Source organism: Corvus kubaryi, unplaced genomic scaffold, assembly GCF_017639235.1.
Source record: "Corvus kubaryi isolate FWS band 111438036 unplaced genomic scaffold, C.kubaryi_AGA036_p1.0 133, whole genome shotgun sequence".
Taxonomy (NCBI): Eukaryota; Metazoa; Chordata; class Aves; order Passeriformes; family Corvidae; genus Corvus; species Corvus kubaryi.
In genome coordinates this window covers 4279255-4300166 of record NW_024580667.1, presented here as the reverse complement: position 1 = coordinate 4300166, position 20912 = coordinate 4279255, and the positions used below count along the sequence as shown (strand labels likewise).

At 43.5% G+C, this 20912-nt stretch overlaps 1 long non-coding RNA gene across 1 annotated transcript; it reads left to right on the top strand.

The window, feature by feature from the left end:
* Positions 1-4552: 4552 nt before the first annotated feature.
* Positions 4553-20142, top strand: LOC121667835. Its single transcript, XR_006017166.1, has 3 exons — positions 4553-4861; positions 14758-14868; positions 19890-20142. It is a non-coding gene; the product is annotated as an uncharacterized LOC121667835 (long non-coding RNA).
* The last annotated feature ends 770 nt before the right edge of the window (positions 20143-20912 follow it).

The window sequence follows — 20912 nt, the reverse complement described above, 5'->3', positions numbered from 1 at the left end:
AAAGGAGATGTCCTTGCAAATCTGGTCACTGCCATTACCATACCTATCAAATGAATTATGGGGAAGCGAACCTTTTAAAATAAGATGTTTAAAGTCTGTACCTAGGATCATGTTTGACTTTTATAACAAAATCCACCTATTTCTGTCTGCATCTCATGCAAGACTGCGCCCATCCTGGAAAAATCAATTGAAGGGTTTCTGTATTATGAAACATAGGCACTTCTTTTTTAATTATTGCACTCAGCTTAAGGCTATGCTCCTCTGTGGCTGGCTAACCTGGATCTGTTATAACTCCATTACAACTCAAAATTCAACAGCATTAGCAGTTTTCATCACACTGAATTGTTACTGGAATTGCTTGTGCTGAGTCTGAATCCAAATATAATGAAAGCAACTAAAATGTAGCTCTTCCTATTGATTATTTAGCCTGAATACAAATTAATAAGGACGCAATCCTCCATGTTTATGTTTTTAAAGAATTTATTTGCTTGTTTGGTAGGAGCCAGAAAGTGAGTTGAGGTGAATGAAGTGGAAAGAGCACTTTTGCTCAGTGAACTATAGGCTTGAGATTGAACAAAATCAGTTCAAAACAAAAGACAGTTTTACCAGAGAGGGTTTGCAGATGCCCATCAAAATGTCTGTACACAGACTGGCCCTGCAGCATGGGAGCACCAGAACGCACTGCCACAGGGGAGATCTGTGTGGGTATTTATACCATGCTCATTGCCATGGTAACAGAAAGTCTTATGAAATGCAGACATTACATACAGAGGTGTTTGTGCTTTCCTGCCTCTCTCACACTCACTCTTTCCTTTCCCCCAACCCTGGGGCTTTTATGGATGCTTTTATAGCAAGGAGGCCCAGTGTCAGCCAACAACTTGCATGGACTCCCCAAACCTTGGGATCCCTGGGCTAGACTGGTCCAGTGCCTCCTGGAGTGTGCCTTCAGCATTGGCTCCTCCAGTCCTGCACTGATCCACCAGTCACAGGTGCTCCCAAGCCCCTCAAGTGTGCCTGGCCACTTCAGGGAGTGGTGGGGGGGAAGTCCTTCAGCAATATCTGAAGGTCGTAGCTGTGGAAAAGGATTGCCAAGGCTTAACTCACAGCATGCCTCGTGCCTCCCCAGGGATGCAGGGAATGGCAGCCATGGGGTGAGAGGTCCTGAGCTCAGAGTTTGGTGGTGGGCTGTCTGCCAGGAGCTGAGAGTGGTTTCCAAGCTCTGGACCAGCACCCACTGTGGATCCCCTGTTACTTACACAAAACACTTTCTCTTTAAGCAGCCACATGCCAGGATCATTCAAGATGGGAGCTCTTCCTCCTGTGGCCACCTCTGGCACTGACTGTGTGAATTTTAGGTAGGTAGCAATCATGCTTTTGCACCTCCATACCTCACTGGCATGTTGTGCCACTTTTTTTCATCAATATCACTGTAATGTGCCTGGAAGCTTATCAAATGAAACGAGTAGCAATCAAAGTATCCTAGCTGACTTCAAAAATAAATTAGTCTTCTTCTGCTTCTGTCTATAAAAGAGATCTACCCTAAGAGCTGGGTAATTGGTAAGCTCTGGCCCTCTTAAGCCCACATCTATATAATTTGCAAAGCTGGGTTTAACACGATGCTTCAAGTTAATATGCTGACACAATATGATTTTCTAAAGAAAAAGGCTGACTACAGGTCTTCAGAAATTCTTAAAAATGTTCTGCTTAGTCTTATGGCAGTCTGTCATACTAGCCAAGAAAAATGCAAGACCAGGTTTTGGGTGTTTTTGAGCAGTTAAGAGTCAGGAGTACTGTGGAAGGAAAGGGAAGTTACCTCTTGCTTCCTGTGAACATCTTCTCCATGCTATAAAATATTGCTCACTCTCCTTAGCCAGATGAAGAATTTATAAATGGCAGGGAAATCAAGAATCCAGGAGACTCTGGAAGTGGGAATTTTGACATCTAAAGCAAATGAAACGGTGCATTTGAATTACAGTATATTATTGTTTTTATGAATTTGTTAGTCTTTTGATTTAGAAATGGTTGTATTGTTAACATAGTACTTCCTTTGCTGTAGCTACACACTTAAGTAGGCATGATACAACATCCAAAATTGCTACCTAGAGATACGGTATTTTGTACACAGTATGATTTCTAATTGCTTGAATAATACTACACAATGGAATAGTTTTTTACTCAGTGAGAGCTGTTTCTCACTGCTTGAGATATAATAACCTCTTGGGAAGTCATGGAGCTGTAAACTGTAATGATCTATGTAGAGCATTTTTGCTCAGTCTCTATTCTTAAAAATGCTCAGCATTCACTAAAAAATGAATCAGGAGAAACTGGTAAAATAAGTTGCAGAAACAGAATGAGATGGCTCTTCAGAATTATATATAGAAGGCTTTTTAAACGCCCACATCCCCTATATTAAAAACAGTGATTCAGAAAATCAGCCAGTGGATTCCTGAACCAAAGTATTGTGTGAGATTTTTGCAGTCCACGTTTAAAGAGATGCATTGTTTACAAGAATGAAATGGGTATTACAAGGCACTTTTGCAGTACAGCTGTCTTGTAGTGTAGTCTCTTTACTTGGGTGAGATGATGCTAATTTTAATTTACCAGTTTAATTTGCTATATTCATCTATGCATTTATAAAAACAAATTTTCTTCTCAGAAATATGTATGAAACAAGTCAGCCAGAAATGTACATGGTAATATTAAATAATCAAAACAGAGTGAGCCTGAAAAGAGTAGCAAAGTCACATATCTGATGCCTACAGCAAAGAACTGGAGTTGGGAAGATATTGTGGTTAAACCTACCTGCAAGTCAAGTATCTGCCATCCAAATCCAGAATCCCCTTTTTGAAAGGATGAAAGGGGCTGACTGCAGCCCAAACTCCCTGCATCACTCTTCCAATCCTCCTTAAAGGTGAGGGACCACTGGAAATATTTTGGTTTGTCAGTCAAACCACAGTGGGAAATGTTAGTTAAACTCCCTGTCACAAGATGTGGAATTGAGATGAAGGGGAGGTTCCCAAAATGATGCCACCTACTCCCCTGGCATGGGATGTCCCAAGGCTGGGGAGGTGCCTTGGGACCTCAGTGCCAGGGACTCAGCTGGCATCAGGACCTGGTACAGGGGCAGCAGCTGCCCTGGACCCACCTCCTAGCAAGGTTTAGGATGCAGTCCAGAATAGGAGCTGTAACATTATTTAGAAAGCTGCACCTTTTCTTACGAAGGCATTCTCACTTCTTACCAAGCAGTGAGATAGATCAGAGTAAGAAGTCTCCTGCTGCAATACATGGAAAACCATAATGGACAGGAGCCTCATCAGGGGAGACCCACAGACCCAGGCCAGGAGCTGGGCTGCAGCTGCTGTGTGCACAAGGAGCAAGGGAATTGCGTGTTCTTTCCCTTTCCTTCCTCCTCATTCACGGCAGGCTGAGAGCTGCTGGTCCAGTACAAGCAACCTCGATGGTCGCTCTGCAGGTTCTGTAGGCACTCCCATAGACTGGAAGCTAAGGCAGTGCTGAATGCAAGCTGATACATTGTGAATGGTCATGTGCCCTGAAACAATTTTATATTGGTGTGTATTGATGAGCCTACATCTATTTTGTCGTGAAGTTCTTAGTGTTATTGACCCACCTGCCTGGGAGTGTGAGCCCAGACTGCAAAACCCCGAGCAGACTGACAGCTGGGCACCAAGGGTGGGGACTCCACTTTCCCAGATGGAGAAGCTGCTGTGCAAGCACTGCCAGCCCTGACAGCAGCTGCCCAGGGGGAGGCGAGAATTCCCCAGATGGACGGCTCCTTGCTCAAACCCTGCTCAAAAAACACCAAAGAGAGGAACTACCTACTGCAGAAACCCTCCTCCCCCACCGGAGAAAACAGCCTATGACCTTCTTGAACGCCCTTGCCCAGCTGAGTGTTTGATTTTTGTGCTGAATTTTATTCTAAACTCAGTATGGAGCAGCACTGATGGTGGCTGTGCTTGTTATATAGGCATGTGAGTAGACTGAAAGCTGAGTAATAATTCTAAAAAAGATACACCCTAAGGACTTTTTAGGCTTTAGGGGTACCTAGTGGGACTGAAGAACTGTAGCTATATATTTCCTTCCTGCCCCCTCTGCTAGAAGAGCACTGGAGGAATTTTCTAAAATATCAGTCAGCGTTTCACCCACTGCCATCTATGATCTTTTTCCGGACAGAATAAATAGTGGGAAGGGCTTTTTCGGATGGAAATTAAGAGTAGCTCTAGTACTTCAGAGAAACAACAAGCCTTTGCTTCCTTTCCAGTGTTAGCAAGGAAGAGAGGTCTGCTGTACAGGGTATGACATAAGTAAAAGTAGCTGTCATATAGGATAAAAGTTAAGAATAAGGTATGTATTCACAATACCTCTGTGTGCTTTTTCAGACTAGAAATCAGTGCTGTGCCATCTTCTGCACTGATGTGGAGATCAGGCTTTGCTGGACACTGATACAAAGGGAGAAACTGTAGCACAACGGCAATTACTGGCAGAGTTCCCATGGACGTTAAGGAAAGGCAGGACTCACACCGAAGGAATTTGAAGCAGTCAGTTTCATTTCGAGTGTGGCCTCTTGTGGGCTATTTCTCCGCTGCTTTTCAAAACTAAGCTGGTGATTGCAGAAAGGATTGTCCTGCATGCCTTCATTCCAGAGGAATTTATTCCAGAATAAAGCCACCCCACCAGGCATTAGCAAGACAAGGCTTCCTGCTCAGTCCCCTTCTAGCCTGTCGGGCCTGTGCTGGAGCAGCCTGCTTTTAAAGGGAGACCCAGCCAGGGATTGACTTCTGCAAGGAACTGCCAGCAAATGGAACAGCAGCTCAGCCAGCATGGCCCAGTGAAAGCAGCTCAGGTAGGATTTGAGGTGGTCATCTGTGTATGAGCAGTCCAGGGCAATTTCAGGAAGCAATGGGCTAAGTCCACACTGGTGGCAAAGACAATGAGACAAAGATGGGGAGTTTTATTCTGTTGCTGTCACTTGGGGAATTAGAGCCCTCAGAGGTGGCACCAGGAAGAAATGAAGCATCAGCCCTCAAAGAAGGCTGTGTTTGAGGCAAAGGAGAGTCCCCTAATAAATCTCTCACTGTCTCTCTCAGATTGTGACAGCCTGTCACAAGTCTGCAACACTTTTCTCTAGAACTCCACACAACCCAGAGCTGGAAAAACAGCACTTCCACAAAATGCACGAGTTCCTGCAAGTGACAGTTGCCTGATCCATCCTACGGGGAACACACCGGAGGGATCCCGCTGTGTGGGATTTGTGGGAAGGGTTGCCTTGAACACTGGGCTCTGGCTGTGGGAGCTGCCCGGTGTGGGGCATTGTGCGGGGTTGTATAATCCGAATGAAAGACCTTATTGTGATGGGTGCTGCTTATGGCATAGGAAATTGTTGTGAGATTTTCAGGCTGAAGTCTCCGGTTAACACTATCCCAGCACTGTGCTGTTTGGGCAGAGATTGTGCTGTGCTCCCTTAAAGAGCTTTTGGAAGACAGTCCAAGTGAAAGATGAAAAGGAAATGCTGGAAAGGAAAAAAGAAAAGATACCAGCATGTGGGTTGCAAAAGTAGAGGTATGCTGGAAACCCCACCATCTTCTACTCTAGCCTTTCTACAGAGAAGCATTACATCCATTGAGCATAGCATTTTTCTTCCTTCTTATCCAGCAATTTTGCATTTAATGGTAAGTGCCTGAAGAATATTAATGCATATTTAAATTAGGAAAAAACCACATAGTTGATAAAGCCCAGTGTGGACAGACTGGAGCATTAGAGAAGAACCCAGGAGACTAAACATAAAAGATCAAGACCTGAATAGGACTAAAAATGGTTTAAACCTATATCTGGACTACCAAAATATCAACTGTCACGTTAGATCACTTTTCAGATATTTGGAAGCAATACAAAGTTTCCTCTGTTAGTTAATTACTCCCTTAACTGTCCACTACAGAGTTTCTTTCATTTCCTCTCCCAAACATCTGGCAGTAGATACTGCAGAAGCCCACAGTCAGCAGGATACGCAAGCAGGGGCCTAACTTTAGTTCATGAGTCATCCCCGTGGCTCCAGTGGGACAGTTCAGGTGGTTAAAGTTAAGCATGTACTTAAGTACTTTGCAGAAATGAAATGGATCTGTGCCAGAGGGAGGTTGCTGCCTAGGTGGGAACGGGTCGTTTGCGTGTCCTTAACCATTTATGAAAGGGATTCGTATAAAACATAGCGAAAAGAGACCCCTCTGCTGCGAGAGCAAAGATTCCTGATTTTTAAAAATGGACCCCTGACAACCTTTACAGTCTCTCTCAGCCCCCTTGTTATTTGAAGCTGTTAGTTGGAAATGCTTTGATCAGGTTCAGCAGAGCAGGAAGTGATTGCTCACCCTCACCTTACCCCGCTCAGTGAGCCTGCAGGGCATGGAAAGACAACCCCTGCTCCAGACACAGGATACCTGCTTTGTTACAAATGTTCTGCTTTTCTGGTAGCCACAGTTCAGCTGACGACCTAGAGCTGTGTTTGCAGGCAAAAATGTCGCTCTGTGGAGTCACCATCCACAAGCAGAGGCACAGAACCAGAGCACTTCCTCTCCCCCATTCAAATGTTTGGTGGAGCTTAAGAAATCCTGATTTTTTTAAATTCCATTGGGAGCTCTTTTATCCAGGCCATGGTGAGCACATTCTCTGGAGCCCTGATCACCACAAGGCCTGCAATTAATTCTGCTCAGGCTGTGGTCCTGTCTCCACCACACCCCGAGTATTTGCCTTCCTCTGGCTCCAGTGCCACAAACCTGACCACAGGTGGTGGGTTGGGTGGACTTTGGGCTTCGTGGAAGTAGAGTTCATGCAGAATACAAGACTTGTATTATTGCACCTATACAGGAGCTGTATGATGCTTCCAAATAATCCCTTTAATAAAATCAGATAGTGATTTGTTTCAAAACTCTGTAAGGTTTCAAAACTCTGTAAGAGTATCTGTGTCACCAGTAATTCCTTTTTTTCTGAACATAAAAAATGAAAATCAACTTTTGCCAAATAGAGAGCAATTTTTCCTAAGCCCTAATATCTGCGTAGTATTTCTCCTTGCACATTTTTCCCAACCTGTCAGAATCGTAAGACTGAAAATTATAAAGCAAACAGCTTTGCTAGAAAATGTCAGGCAGCCACATATTTTTCAGAAGAACAGAGTCTACTTTATGCTGGGTAGCATTGTTTGAAATTGAGTTTTCAAGGTGCACAATTTTTCATTTCCAAGTCAAGGCTAATGGAAAAATTTCACTTCCAAAGGTAAGATATGGAACAACTGAAAACAGGGATTTAGAAAAGAACTGCCATCTCAGCAATCATTTTGAACATTAGGATCATTTGACATTTTAAAACTGGTGGCGGTGATTCACTTATCAGAGGGACTTAACTAGGATTTGTGTATATGTCTTTCAAATACTAAGTGTAAATCATCAGTCTTCCGTGACTCTGTTTTCTCCTTTGCAGGGTCTCTCTAAGCTCTCAGAGTTTCTCTCATCCTTTGAATCATCATGTGAAATGGACTTTAATATTTACTCCCCATCCAGCACTGAGTAAACTTTTCCTTCCTTCAGTAGTTTTAGTCTGTGCCTACGAAGCATGGAGGCAACTTCCTGGGATGGAGGAACCAAGCTCACCATGTGAAGGAGTCTCTACTCCTACTTGCCTCAGAGGCTGAGGTCATGCACATGAAAGGCAGACTGTTGCAAATGAGTTAAGAAAATGAGCATGAAGGTCAGTAACAGCATTAGAGAAAACTACGGAAGAAAGTTTTGCGTTGACATCTTTAAGAGAAGTCAACTCAGAGGACTTTTTTTTTTCATACAGTGCATGGGAAGGTTGCTTTGGCCAGATCCTGGGGAACAGATGCAGGGGAGCATTGTCACACACTAATGCCCTCCTGCTGCTAAGCAAATATCATGGCCTTTATTTAAATACACATGCATGATAAATCTTTGGTAAACATGAAAACTACCAACAGTTTCCTTGAAATCAAGAATATCTGAGTGTTTCTCCATTGCAAGAAATTTTTAGTGCAGCAGCACTGCTCTACTTGAAGAGCCTTTTGCAGTCCTGCCACACAATGAATTCCCGCCTTCCATTGAAACTCCTGCTAGAAAAGACTGAATTGCAGCCTGCTGTCCTGGGCTAGGGTGCTATCTGATTTAATTTCAAGGCAGGCAGAGGAAAAAATATGGGAGAGGAGCAGCATTGAAAGAGCACATGGAAATGACCTACCATGGCAAAGGAGAAGAGTGGAATCAAGAAACAAGGCCATTTTCTCCACAGGATCATCCTCTGCACCATTTAAATACACAGGCATTCCTTGCAGACATGCTTCCTGCTTGTTTTGACTACAGGAAATAAGGCAGCAGGGAATACAAAAGTGTCAGGCAAAAGGACCTTTGTCAAATTACTGCTTGTACAGCTATCCCTGGAGCAAGAGTAGGCTGCCCAAAGAAGACTACAGAGGAGAAAAAGTTAGTATAGTAGAAGAAATTCTTCTTTCTGCTCCTAGCATATCGTTTCCCTTCCCATACCTTTCCCCAGACTCTTCTGTCCTGCTTTCATTCCTTAGAGTAACCTAAAAAAAGTTCTGGTAGCTTGACACTAATCTTGTCACCATTTCTTGTGCAACTGAGTAAAGAGTACAGCCTGAGCAAGAAAGCTGAGCATCGTACAGCAGAGTTTGGAATTAGCCTTGTACATCCTGGATTTCCCCTCTTGTCCCCACCTTGCCCCCATTCAGGTGCTTCATACTGAATTTATCTATGGCTTGGTCTCACATGCTGCTGTCAATGAGCTTTTCTTTTAGCAGTCATTTATCTATGATCAAACAGGCTCACAGACTTCATAAAACTTCTTTTAAAAAGCATTTTACTTTGCATTGTCCAGTGATTGTTTAATAGCAGCCAAGATGTATTCTCTTGAAATGCATACCTGAGCTTGCACATCTATTGTATCTGCCACTTACAGATTCAAAACAGTCTGCTGGATTACTGGTCCCTAAAGATGGAGTTTATCACTCCAAACACTTGAAAATGCTTCTAGAGAGCAAAGGCTTTTATCCAGGCCAATTACTTACCTAATGCAAAATTTTCTGAGGATCACTTTTATTTAGAGGTCAAGAAAAGAAAACTTGCTCAAAAAATTACTCTTAAATTGCCTCGTGTGAAAGGAATGCAAGTGTTTGATGCAGTAGTCATATTAATGGGCTTGGTAACTCTGTCTGGAACAGGAAAGGAATATAAACAAATTATTTCTTACAGTGTGGTTTGCTCTGTCTGAGAGGAAGTGAAACTGCAATGACACCATTTAACCCTTGCAGGATCAGGTATTAGCAGCCTGGTTTAAATGACAGCATTGTTTTGCATGTTTTCTCATTGAGGCAAAGGGATGTGCCCTCTCCTTAAAGAGAAGGGAGCTGTCAGTGTATGCCTACCTCCTTTCAAAGATGTTACAGGAGGGCATGTTTTTTACAAAACCAAGTAAATGTTGTTATTCAATGGCCAGCTGTGACCCCTCATTTAAATAAAACAGCAAATGAAGCAAAAATTTAAGGAGGGAGAAGAACTTGTTGTTAAACATCTATTCTACACTTCCATTAACATCTCAGACATATTAAGAGTAAATGTTATTTGAATAGATGCACACTGTTTCATAAGATAATGCAAGGGAAGTTAAGCAATCTGTGATGAAGTATGACTCGATGAGGAGTGTTTATGCCATTAATATGCTAAATAGCCCATCACCAGTAGCCCCAAAATGTGTGAGTTGAAATCAGAAGCCAAAACCTTTTGCTGAAAGAAATAAAATGTGCAGACATCAAGGTCAAGCACGACAGGTACCACTTCTGCTGCACAAAAGTCCAACCTGTGCACTCTGTGGGCAAAACGTCCCTGCTGCAGGTAAATGCACAAACCTTTGTGTCTCTCTGCCGCAGCAGAGATCCAGCCCCGGGAGGGAAGGAGTGCTGCCAGCGTTGCCAGCGTGACTGCACAAGGGGTTTCTTCTGGCAGCAGAGAGGCAGCTCTGCCTCTTTATACCCCCAGGAGATGGAGGTGTGTTGGCAGTTCCTCACAGCTGGCAAAACTCTGTAACAGCAGCCTGGGCTCCCACACTGAACAGTACAGTCTATTTCTGAGCAATTATTGCCTTGAGGGTTTACACAGCCCTAAATATAGATTGATGTTCAGGAGAAAAATCGAGTTGCATCTACCTTTGGCTTTAGAGGGAGCCAAATAACATTTTGCTAAACAAAAGAATACATCTGAAGATGCTAATGGCAAAAGAAAGCAAAACAACCTTCATTACAGGTGTCAAGGCTTAGCTGCAAAGGGGCAGCTGTGTTGTCAGCATCACACTGCATAGAAATATCTGCCCCAGTCCAAAACAAAGGTGAATTTGTGGCAGTTTTCTTCTTCTTTCAACAGCTTTTTGGTTTTCAGAGAATGGAATGCAGTTCCTTCTTTCATCACTACCATATTTCTGTAATTCTTATCTGACATCCCTGGCTGTGTTTGACAAGAACTCAGGTGCTGTCTGTCCAGCACACAGAGGCCTCAGCACTTCAGGGCCACTCCTGCAGCTAATGGGACTCACCTGGTAATCGAACACTTCCTTTAAGGCTGCAGGGAATACCAGCCTTGGATGGGAAGGTCATTGCTCTAACAGTGTGACAAAATGGAGCAGTGCCAGAAGGCCATGTCGCCCGTCCCATGTGCTCACAGCGCCCGGCTCTGCGCTAGTGTAACTCCAGGTGTGGTTTGACATTACAGCAAAAAGCCTGTCTAACCACTTGCTGTAGCTGAAAACTCCCCCTCTGCTGTGCCCAGCACCTGTTTCCACCCTTCCTCCTCCTCATCCTCCTCCTTGCTGGCACTGGGAATTCTCCTGGGAGCCAGTTAAACTCACCCTTCAGAAGAAGGCATTTTCTTTCTCTCCTTTTGTCTCCCTGGTCTGGCTCACAGCAGTATCTAAGATGAGGCCATAAGGATGGAAAAGGACAGGGACTGTCCTGGCTGAACCTCCGGGGAGAGGTTTTCTGTCAAGGCTCAATACCTTCCGGTTGAAGCTTGCTCAGGACAAGTTACCTTACCTTGGGTGATAAGAAGTAACATGTTCAGTTACTTTATATTTACCTCGAACTTCTGCTTCTCAGCCTCCTAAAATGAGAGCATTTCATTTGAGATGCTGCTTGTTCTTGTGCTAGATGTGCTTCCATCAAGCATGGGGAGCCTTCTTCTCTAAGGCAGAGATAACAGGTAGAGTTCAAAACCCTGAGACTGTTACCTGCTCATCTACTGCCTCTTCTGCTTCAGAGCTTGCACTGGCAGGAGACAGGGCCTTCAAACCTTGCCTAGGCTGTCACCCCGAAGTCCACCTGCCTCCAAAATGGCAATACAGTAGAGTCAACAGGTGAGCCATGAAGCAGCAGTGATCACCAAAACTTTCTTCAACCAAAATGGGTTGTGGTTTTCTGAGTGCCCTTAACACTAATTTATGAATCCATAACCTTTTCACGTAACTGTCTCTTTATTACCATTTCTTCATTCTTGGCATTATAAAAGGAGATTAGTTTGATTATTTCTTGTAATTTGAAATGGTTACCAGTCTGTGGCCTCTTTTCATCTCCTGTTTCTTGTTTCTCCAACAATGGACCAGCACAGCAGCTGGGGAGAAAACTACATTAAAGAGCCTGAGCTTAGTTAAGTCAAGCCTAAGTCATAACCCAAGGATCTCAAACAAGGCTTCAACAAAAAGGCAAGTGTGGGAACAAAGACTGTGCTGAATTAGAAAAGCTTCTTTTGTCATGGTCATTTTCATGACCACCAGGATTTCTCTGCCCTGATCCAAAAAGACCAACACAAGGCCAGGGCTGGGTCCTTTTTCTTGCTAAATGAGATGTTCCCATTTATCTCGCAGCTGCAGATATGATAAAGCCAGTTTGAAAGAGTTTTAACCAAAGTCATTTGCCAGTTCTTGGTTCTCTGGCAGCCCTGAGGAAAAGAGCACCTGTCCCTGCTCTGCTTCCCTGGAGCTGCTCTCTGCAGTGGTGGGGAGGCCCTCACAAATCTCATCTCCCTCTGGAAGATGAGATGATCTAGGTCCTGCCCCTCATCCCAGGAGGCTCCTCTCAGGTCCCTTGTTGCCTGGCAGCAGCTTCTGATCACTCCTGAGCAACACATCCACATCCTTCTCAGGAGCAGTTGCCATCCTCAAATCCTCCAGGCTGTCCTGATTTTCCTATACCACTTACTAATGTTTATAATTGCAAAATAATTGGGCCTGCTGAGTTTGTAATGAAGGCACATTTTTAAATGCTGTAATCAAAGAACTTTCAATTGGATTAAGACTTTAGTGCCCTAGTGGTTTAATTACAGGCCCAGGTAAGCAAATAAGCTTTGGGTTTACTCCCATCTTTCAGATAGGCCACAGCAAAGTCTTTGTGCCCACTTGTTATCACTGAATGTCTGACAATAATTGAGGGTTGAACCCCAGTGGCCAGGACTCCTACGTGGCATCCCAGGCAGTGAGAGTCAGCCCCAGACAGGCTCAGCTCCCAGCATGAGGCACCACTAGATATACTTAGTCAACATGACAAATGCCAGTGGAGAATTCCTTAGGAGGAGGCATCATGTGAAATAAAAGGTTGATCTGAAGGGTGTACAGCTTGACAAATGCTGCAAGTCAGCACAGCCACTGAAAGGTGGTAGCCTCCTCTCCCCTGGCTCCCAGCCATCATTCTCAGCCATGCTGCCTGCTCCCCTCTCTGGCAAAATAGGTTCTATATCCACATGGCAAAGTAGTGTCAGGAGGCTGATACAGTTAAAGGCAACCCTTTCTTCTTTCCTTTTTTCGCCTCAAGGAACTGCACAAATATTTACAATAGCATGGTGAAACAGGGAGCCCAGGGACAGGGACAAGATGCTGGTGGTGAGAGGAACCACTTAAGAGTGATGGGAGCATCAGAATCTGTCTGTTTAAATGTTGGTCACATTAAATCCTAAGGAGAAAGGTGACAATGACCAAGTTTAAAGGTGGTTATTAAGCTTGAGTCCTATAAAGACAAATAATTATTTCTACGCTGCACCTCTAAAAAGGGCAATGTATTTCAACAGCATTAGAAAATGTGGTCTATCAAACAGGCTTCAAACAGTCCCTGGTGACAAACCTCCTAATCTGGGGCACGGTGAGAGGTCGCTCTACAAAGAAGGTCTGAGCAATAAGCAAAACACATTGGGACTTCAGTTTCAGTTCTGCTTTGGCTCATTTGCAGCCCAGTCCTTTTCTAGTTGCAGTCTTTGAACTTCTCCCAAGCACACTCAGGGACTGGTTGGTAGGCAGGATGTGCTGCAGCTGCCAGAGAGATTAATTGGAAGAGAAGTGTAGATCAACACCATCAGCTGCACACACACACACGTATCAATTTAACTACTCCAATTTAGAAAAGATTGAGATAAATTGGTACAATCTTCTTTCTGGACAAGGTTAGAATGTAGATGCTTTCAGCTTGTCAGGTGCAAAACCAGACAAGCTGCAGCACCACCAGGAAAGGGAAAATACGTCTGTGGGTCTATACCAGTTATAAAAGTGTTATAACCAAATAGGTATAAAAATAGGTAGGGGCTGCCTGTATTTTTGCAAAAATTACATCTACATACATCATACGAAGTTTAATTGTAGTTGATAGCATTTTTCTTGTGGCCAAGTGGTTGTTTTATTTTACTGTGAGGTGTTTTTTCCTCATCTCTCTGGGATGTGTCTGCTTTGATCCCTATTGAAACCACTAAAAACCTGTGAATTATTTTGGGATTACCAGGAGTTTACATTACATGATAAACCTCAATGCAAAAAGAATTTAACAAATGTTAATCTGTAGTCACTGAACTTTGATTGTTATGTAATTCCCAAGGTTTCTTGGACATCTATATTATATTTACTTGGTTTGGAGGTAAGAGGTACAGACAGAAATTTATTATTTCAAAGAGAAAAAAACCAACAAATTTCCTTGACTAGGCTGAAGCATGCATGAAAGTATCTAAATGCAATTTATCTTCATTAGAAAGACTCAGCATTGAGACATGGGTTCTCTGCTGCTGGTCATACTGGTATTATTTCAGCTCCATTTTCAGATATTGATAATAATGATACTAAATTATATTTTATAATTATAACCATTATATTGTGCTTGTACAAATTTTATTTAACAGGTTAAAATTATAATCTAATCTTATTAGCAAATCATCATATTTGGTCTATCTTTGAAGGGGGCAAGTGAAATAAAAGCTAAAAAGTGGGAGATTCGCTTGTCCAAAGGTAAATGTGTGGCCTTTTTAGAGAGAGGCCTTTTGGCTGCCTTTAGGCAGCACAGAGGTGGGTGCTGTGGGAATGATTGCCCTTAGTCTAGAGCAGCCCAAACAAACCTATTTTGCCACTTTTTACACTCCTAAATGTACACAGGGACACCACCCGATGTTTTATTTACCCAGTAAATTTGAGCAGACATCAGACATTTGTCTTTCCAAGAAGAGAGAAAAACCAGAGTTTTGTCAAATGTGACTAAAAAGGGGGAATTATGAGGGAAACAGCTGCTCTGCCTGACCTCTGTAAGTGCTGCACAGGATCCATGAACACATTTAGGGGGAAAGGGAAAAGCAGCATTTGCTAAATTGATTTATTTGTGTTAGCTATGCCATATAAGCATCCCAGCAGTTATTCCCAGATTATTTCTCTTAACAGAGCGATGAGAGCTGCACCTCCCCTATGGTACTGAACCACACCCATCACCTTCATCCAGGTGCCCCTGAGGGGATGTGGGGATGTTTCAACTCCCTCTACAGCTGCTGAAGGGTAAGTTTAAATAAACTGTGTGCTTCCTCAGCACTAAATCCTCCTGCTCCGAGATGCTTGCAGACAAAATGAAGTGGGTTTTTCATGAAGTTAATGTCACTTTAAGGATTCATGTAAATCCTTCATGGGTTTTGCTTTCATTTTCAGTATGACTGAATTTTATGGTATAATCATATCAACTCTTCTACTTTAAATTCAGTCTTTCACCAGGGGATGGTTTCTACCACTTTGCCCATAGTCAGTAAAAGCAAGGTTTTGCCCTCTGAGCTGCACAAAAAATGGCTAAAACACTTTACAAACTCTGTTTTCCTTTTCACAATATTTAGTTCCTCAGACAATAAGCAAATATATCACTCTTCTAGAGAGGAGTTTCATTTCCTTCTTATGTACATTACCTCAAGAATGATTAAACTTTGGGCTTAGTTTGCAACATGCAATTTCTGCTTCATCCAGCAGCTCTTGGCAGGTTGTTTTTGGGATTATGTGGCACAGAGTCAGTGCTGGCAGCACTGTCCATCCGTGAGGATGCCCCTGCCACATCCCATGGGGTGTGAGGAAGAAATGGCCTCCTTTGCCCTTCTCAGAAGGCTGTGGCAGGAAAGAGGGAGCAGGAAAGAGCTGTGGCAGGAAAGAGCCCCCCCGCTTTGGAAGAGCAAACAAGACATCAGCTGCTCCCTGAGGTCTCCCTGGGAAACGCACAGCTCATAGGAGCTCTGGATCTTGTGGTTCCTCTCCATGAATGTTGCCTAAAAATAGAGCTGAAATGTGACTGTTCAAGATACAGCCTCATGGTAAACAAGGAAATTGAGCACATAGGCATGAAAGTTTTGCTTATTTTTCTATCGTGGTCTGTAAACTGTTAAAACTGTAGCTTTTTATTCTAGGGTCAACTGCCAATAAGCTTAAGAAAACCTTCTGTTGTTCCACTGGTCCAGCTTGGTGCAGATCTCAGGGGCTCCTTGCATGTTTCCAAGCTTTTTTCCAGTAGGCACTTTGATTCAGTAAGCTTACAATGCAAATAAATGTTATTTGTAGACATATGCCAAGTAGTATAGACATTTACATTACGACTGCCTGAAACTGTCCATTATTCAGTTGCCTATTACTTGGGTAGACATTATCCAGAGTTTACATCAGACTGAAAGTAGAAGCCATTTGCATGTGCATGCTGGACTCGTTCAGAGCCGCAGGGAGCATCACACACTGGCCTTGCCACAGTGAACTGAGCCTCTCAGGGAAGACACAGACAAAATTGATGATACCTTTCCAGGCTTGCTTTGTCAAATACAGCCATGATTCTGAAATTACCAAGCTCTGGAGCATCCTGAGGGATCCTTTAGCTGAGATGGCATAACCTGGGTTGTTTCCATGCATGCCCATGGCTTTGCTTCCACACCTCAAGCTTTCCCAAGATATTTTGGAGAAAGGCTGCTTGGGGGGGGGGGCACTGCTGTTCAAGGCAGATTCTGGAGGGTCTGGCAGTAAGGAATCTAGAAAGCCTAATGATCAACCTCCCTCCTTTCCCAGCTTCCTCTGGAGGTGCACAGCTCTGTGTTTCTCAGGATGCAGGAGTGGGAGGAGGGGTGAGACAGGGATGTGTGAGACAGCTGAACCCAGCTATGAAAAAAGCTGCTGCCCTCCCTTGTTTGGAGATGTACACAAGCTGAACTTGCAGCCTTGCTTTAATGATGACTCCATATCCACTGTAAGCTGCCTTCCCACTTATCCACTATATACTCTGAAAGTAGAATAGGCTCCAATGCAGTTACTTCATCACTCTTTATATCTGCTGTACACTCCCCCTTAGGCTCTACTTCTTGAGAGCTGGGATGCTTTATTTCACTCTATGTGGTCCTTAACCCCACAACTCACCTGGGCTCTGCCAAGCTCATGCAGGCAGATGATCAGGAGGCCATGCAGAGGTTCTCAAGAGTGCATGGAATAAAGGCTCCAGAAACCTCATTTTTTGTCGCACCACTACAGTTGTTCACCATTATTGTGCCAGAAATGGCACCTCAGACTATTGACAGGACAAACTGTCAGCACTGTTAGAGGAGTAAATATGCTGGGCAGCAATGCTGCAAGGTAGAAGCCATAAACTGGGCTGCTTTCCTGCTCTAACACCAAAGCATCACAGACAGCCCAGAAAAGACAGAAAGAGGACAAAACCAAGAGCATGGAGACTTGAGCAATGAGGATTCAGCAGTGTCTAGGTTAAAGGCTTGTAAAAGGTCACATAAGCCTTTAGAGACCAACTTGCACAAGTTTTTAGGGGGTCTGCATCCCATGTCTTGCTGTCCTGCCTCCTCTCAGCATGCCTGACATGTTTCCCATCTTTGTTCCCTCACCACCCCTCCTCTTATGGATATTTATCACTAGCCTAGTTCCTTCCCTAAAGAAGGGGTTAATTTCCTAAATCCTTCCATCATGCTCTTGGCTTCATCTGGTTTCTCCCACATTCTTGCTGTATCTCCTTCCAGCTTGGGAAGATGATGCCTGCACATTTGTCATGCAGCAGGAATGTCATCCAGTACATGAATGTAGCCAGGAGGGCAACCTTTGTGGGTTTTTTCCCCTGCAACTGACTGACCCTTCCTGTCACCAATTTCTCATGCTTTCATCTAGCTCTAATAAATCCTGTTTGAGTGTTACAATAGGGCACCACACCAGTCTGAGATGCTTCTTCTTTTCCTTTCAGAAATTTTATGGGTATTTTTCTTTAGTGTCTCACCTGGAAAAGGATCAAGGAACATAACCTAGAAATAAAGCCAAGCTAGCTACCACCCTAAACCTATGATATGGACAGCCAGCTTTACTTTACATTTTTTAAAACCATGGTGCTGAGTGCTGTAATGTTTACAGATGTATTTTTGTTAAATTTACACCTACAGTTTTTGTGCAGTCAATCTCAGAATGACAAACACAGGCCTACTAAAAAGTCAGCTGAGAACTGCACAGAGGAACCAGGCTGGGATGGAAAGGATTTTGTTGTTGTTGCTGTTGTTAAGGATGGCATGAACGAGGGGAAGCAATGAATGCATTGTCTTTCATTGCCTTGGCAGGATAAGAGCTCTGGAGGAGCCCAGGCATGCCCAGTCCAGCAGAAGAGAAAAAAAGAGGGCTGCATGTAACATTCTCTCCAGCATACAAAAGAGGAACAGAGGCTCTAAGAAGATGCCACAGGGAAGGCAGAAGTAAACACAGAGACAGCTGGAGAGTTCCTGGAACAGGGGAGGAGTGGGAAGGCGTGAGGCTGGGAATTGACTGAATCCTCTGTGCAGTCACTCTGGTCTCAGCTTCTCCTCTCTTCTCCCTGGGGTGGACAGCAGGAAACTGGGTTATGCTCCCTCAACTTCTGGCTGCATGTGCACATGCCCAAGTAGAGACTGCAGCTAGACCAGGCAGAGAACATATGGGATGATACAATGTGGATAAATGGAAATTTTGCCCATTAAACTGTCAGGACAGAAGACAAGGTAGGAGCATGCAATGGGGTTAGATGTACTCCTGACTCTATAAAATACATATGTCTTAAATGCCTCAGACCTAAAAACACAGCATTCTGAAAGCAAACGATCCCTTGTCCTCTTAAACAGGCACACCTTTCCAGCACTGTCCCTCCCTTGGCACAGGGGGACAGAAGGACATCAGGAACTAAAGGTCCAGGGCAGCTGGAGTGAAGAAAGGGAAACCAAAGAGAGAAAAGGCATCTCCCAGTGAGCCACACGGAACAGAGGCAGAAGGGTGCAAGGGAAGGGGCAAGGAGGAGAACGGGAGATAAAGTTATGATGAATGGTGTGGTATTGTGTTATTGAAGGTCAGAGAAGAAAAGGACAAATGCAAAGAGAAGCCAGCAGGACTGGAGGAAGGGGAGAATATGCAGGAAGAATTGGGCAATGAGATCTCCTTGGAAAGATGAGTGGCATTGGGGTAGTGGCTTTCACAGCCCTCTGGGAGGGATTTACAGCTCCATGACTTGCACTCTCATCCAGCAGCTGATGCTGCCTTGGATGTACAAACCTTTGTGTCCTGAGTAGTGACTATTTCTTCTAGGCATCAAAGAAGCTCAGAAGTTCTTGCTGGTCATGCTGAGGAGTTTGGCACTGGCAGGAGCTGCTGTCATGTGCATTTATAAAGGTCCCCACCCACAGCAGTACCCAAACACGCCAGGGGCTCCACTGAGCTGAGGCAGCCAGGTGCACACCTGCCTATGGTGTGTGATGTTCACTGCTAACAATTCTGTAGCTCATTTGAGACAGCCCCTGCCCATTCTGCTGTACACTGTGTACTGAGGAGAAAGCTCCCAGCACACCCATTTAATTCACATTTGTAACGGGAGATTGTAATTTTCAAATATTTATCAAGAACTATCAAGAGCCATGCCAGAAATTATTTGTACATAAGAAGCACTTATAAAGTGCAGGAGAATGCTTGGAAAAGCTGAGGTTCAGATTGCAAATACTGTGGTATCATGACAGCTTTTCACTGAGAGTTGCAGCATGTGCGTTTGCACTTCTATTATAAAACCTTATTCAGCTGCTGAAGGGGCTAAAGCCATTCTTAGGTTCTCTAAAAGATCTTTATAATTCTCAGCTCTCCCAGTGGGAGGCTGGAGGCCAGCTATTCTTTCCACTTGAAGAGTAGGTACCTACAATTCTTGACAAGCAAAGTTCTTTGTAGGCAGACAAAAGTAGGCTAAAAGCAAAGATGCCTGTTAGGAGTATTTCACTACATACAGAAACTGAGAATTGTTGGTTCTTATCCCAACTTGTCACCCCTTTTTTACAATATGCTGAAGATGGTTATTCTTGAAGAAAAGACCTTTTTCATAAGCAAAAAAGTCATATTGCTCAGAACAGAGAATATTAAATATCACTAATAAAATTATTCAGCAAAAGCCCAATAATGTGTTTAAGTGCTCACCTATGAAAATTTAAAATATTCATTCATTTATGTGTCAGTGGATGAAAAGTAGATCCTCTAGAACAAGTTATAAAAATCTTTCCCCTGCTTTTTGTCAGTCATGTTCTCAGAAATGTCCTGGACGTGGCTGATGGATGTGATGGGCAGCGTGATCCTGATGCAGAACCCAAACCTTTGTCCTCCAGATTGTACCCAAGAATTCACATCTGACAGATCAAAGCAGATGAACTCCTGAAGAGCCAGTGACTTAGCTCAGCCATCATTGCAGTGCTGAGCTTCCTACAAAAACTTCTGAAATGTCCACCCTCCAAACAGAATAAAAATATTCAATAAAGCATCTGAAAACTGCCATTCTAAGTCTCTAATACAAGCACTACTCACCTCTAAATACATCTGATTTTGTTTTTGTAGGCAGTTTGTTCCTCGGTGCCTAATTTCTCTCAGGAGACTTAGTTGCCTGAATCAATATTTACTGCAATGATTCAGTAAAACTGCTAAATAAGACATGTTACAGAAACACATCATCTTAATACTTTATTTTAAAAAACATCAATTCTAAGAACTGGGATGCATGAAATGTAAGCCTGGAATTATCCACAGTAATTTTTGTTCACTAGATAAAGTTTACTTCCATAAACAAATGCCTGTAAAGCAAGACACTATTTTTATCATCCCTTTAAATCATGTTAGATTAACAGATTAGGAATCATGCACCACTTGTCAGATAATAACATGGGGTTTAGGTTAGAATAAAAAGAGGAGTAATAGCACCAACCTTATCCACATGATATATTCCTTATGCCACCAGCTCTCCACTACCTAGGACAGCCTGAGCCCGACACTATAGACAGGAAAACCCAGTGGCAGAACTATTGCAGACTCAAGAGTCACTCTGGCATCTCTGTAGCACATTCCAGTTTTTGCAAATGCTCATGAGTTGAGCTGGCTCCTCACAGATAAGATATGAAAACAGTGACACAGTCTACTCATGGCTGAATAATCTTCCCACAGGCTTCGGGGACTGAACAATCTTAGCAGTCAGACTCTCAGAAATTCAATTTGCTAAGTCTTAGACAATGTTCTTGATATGGTATCCTCCTTGTTAACACAGAAGAAAGAAA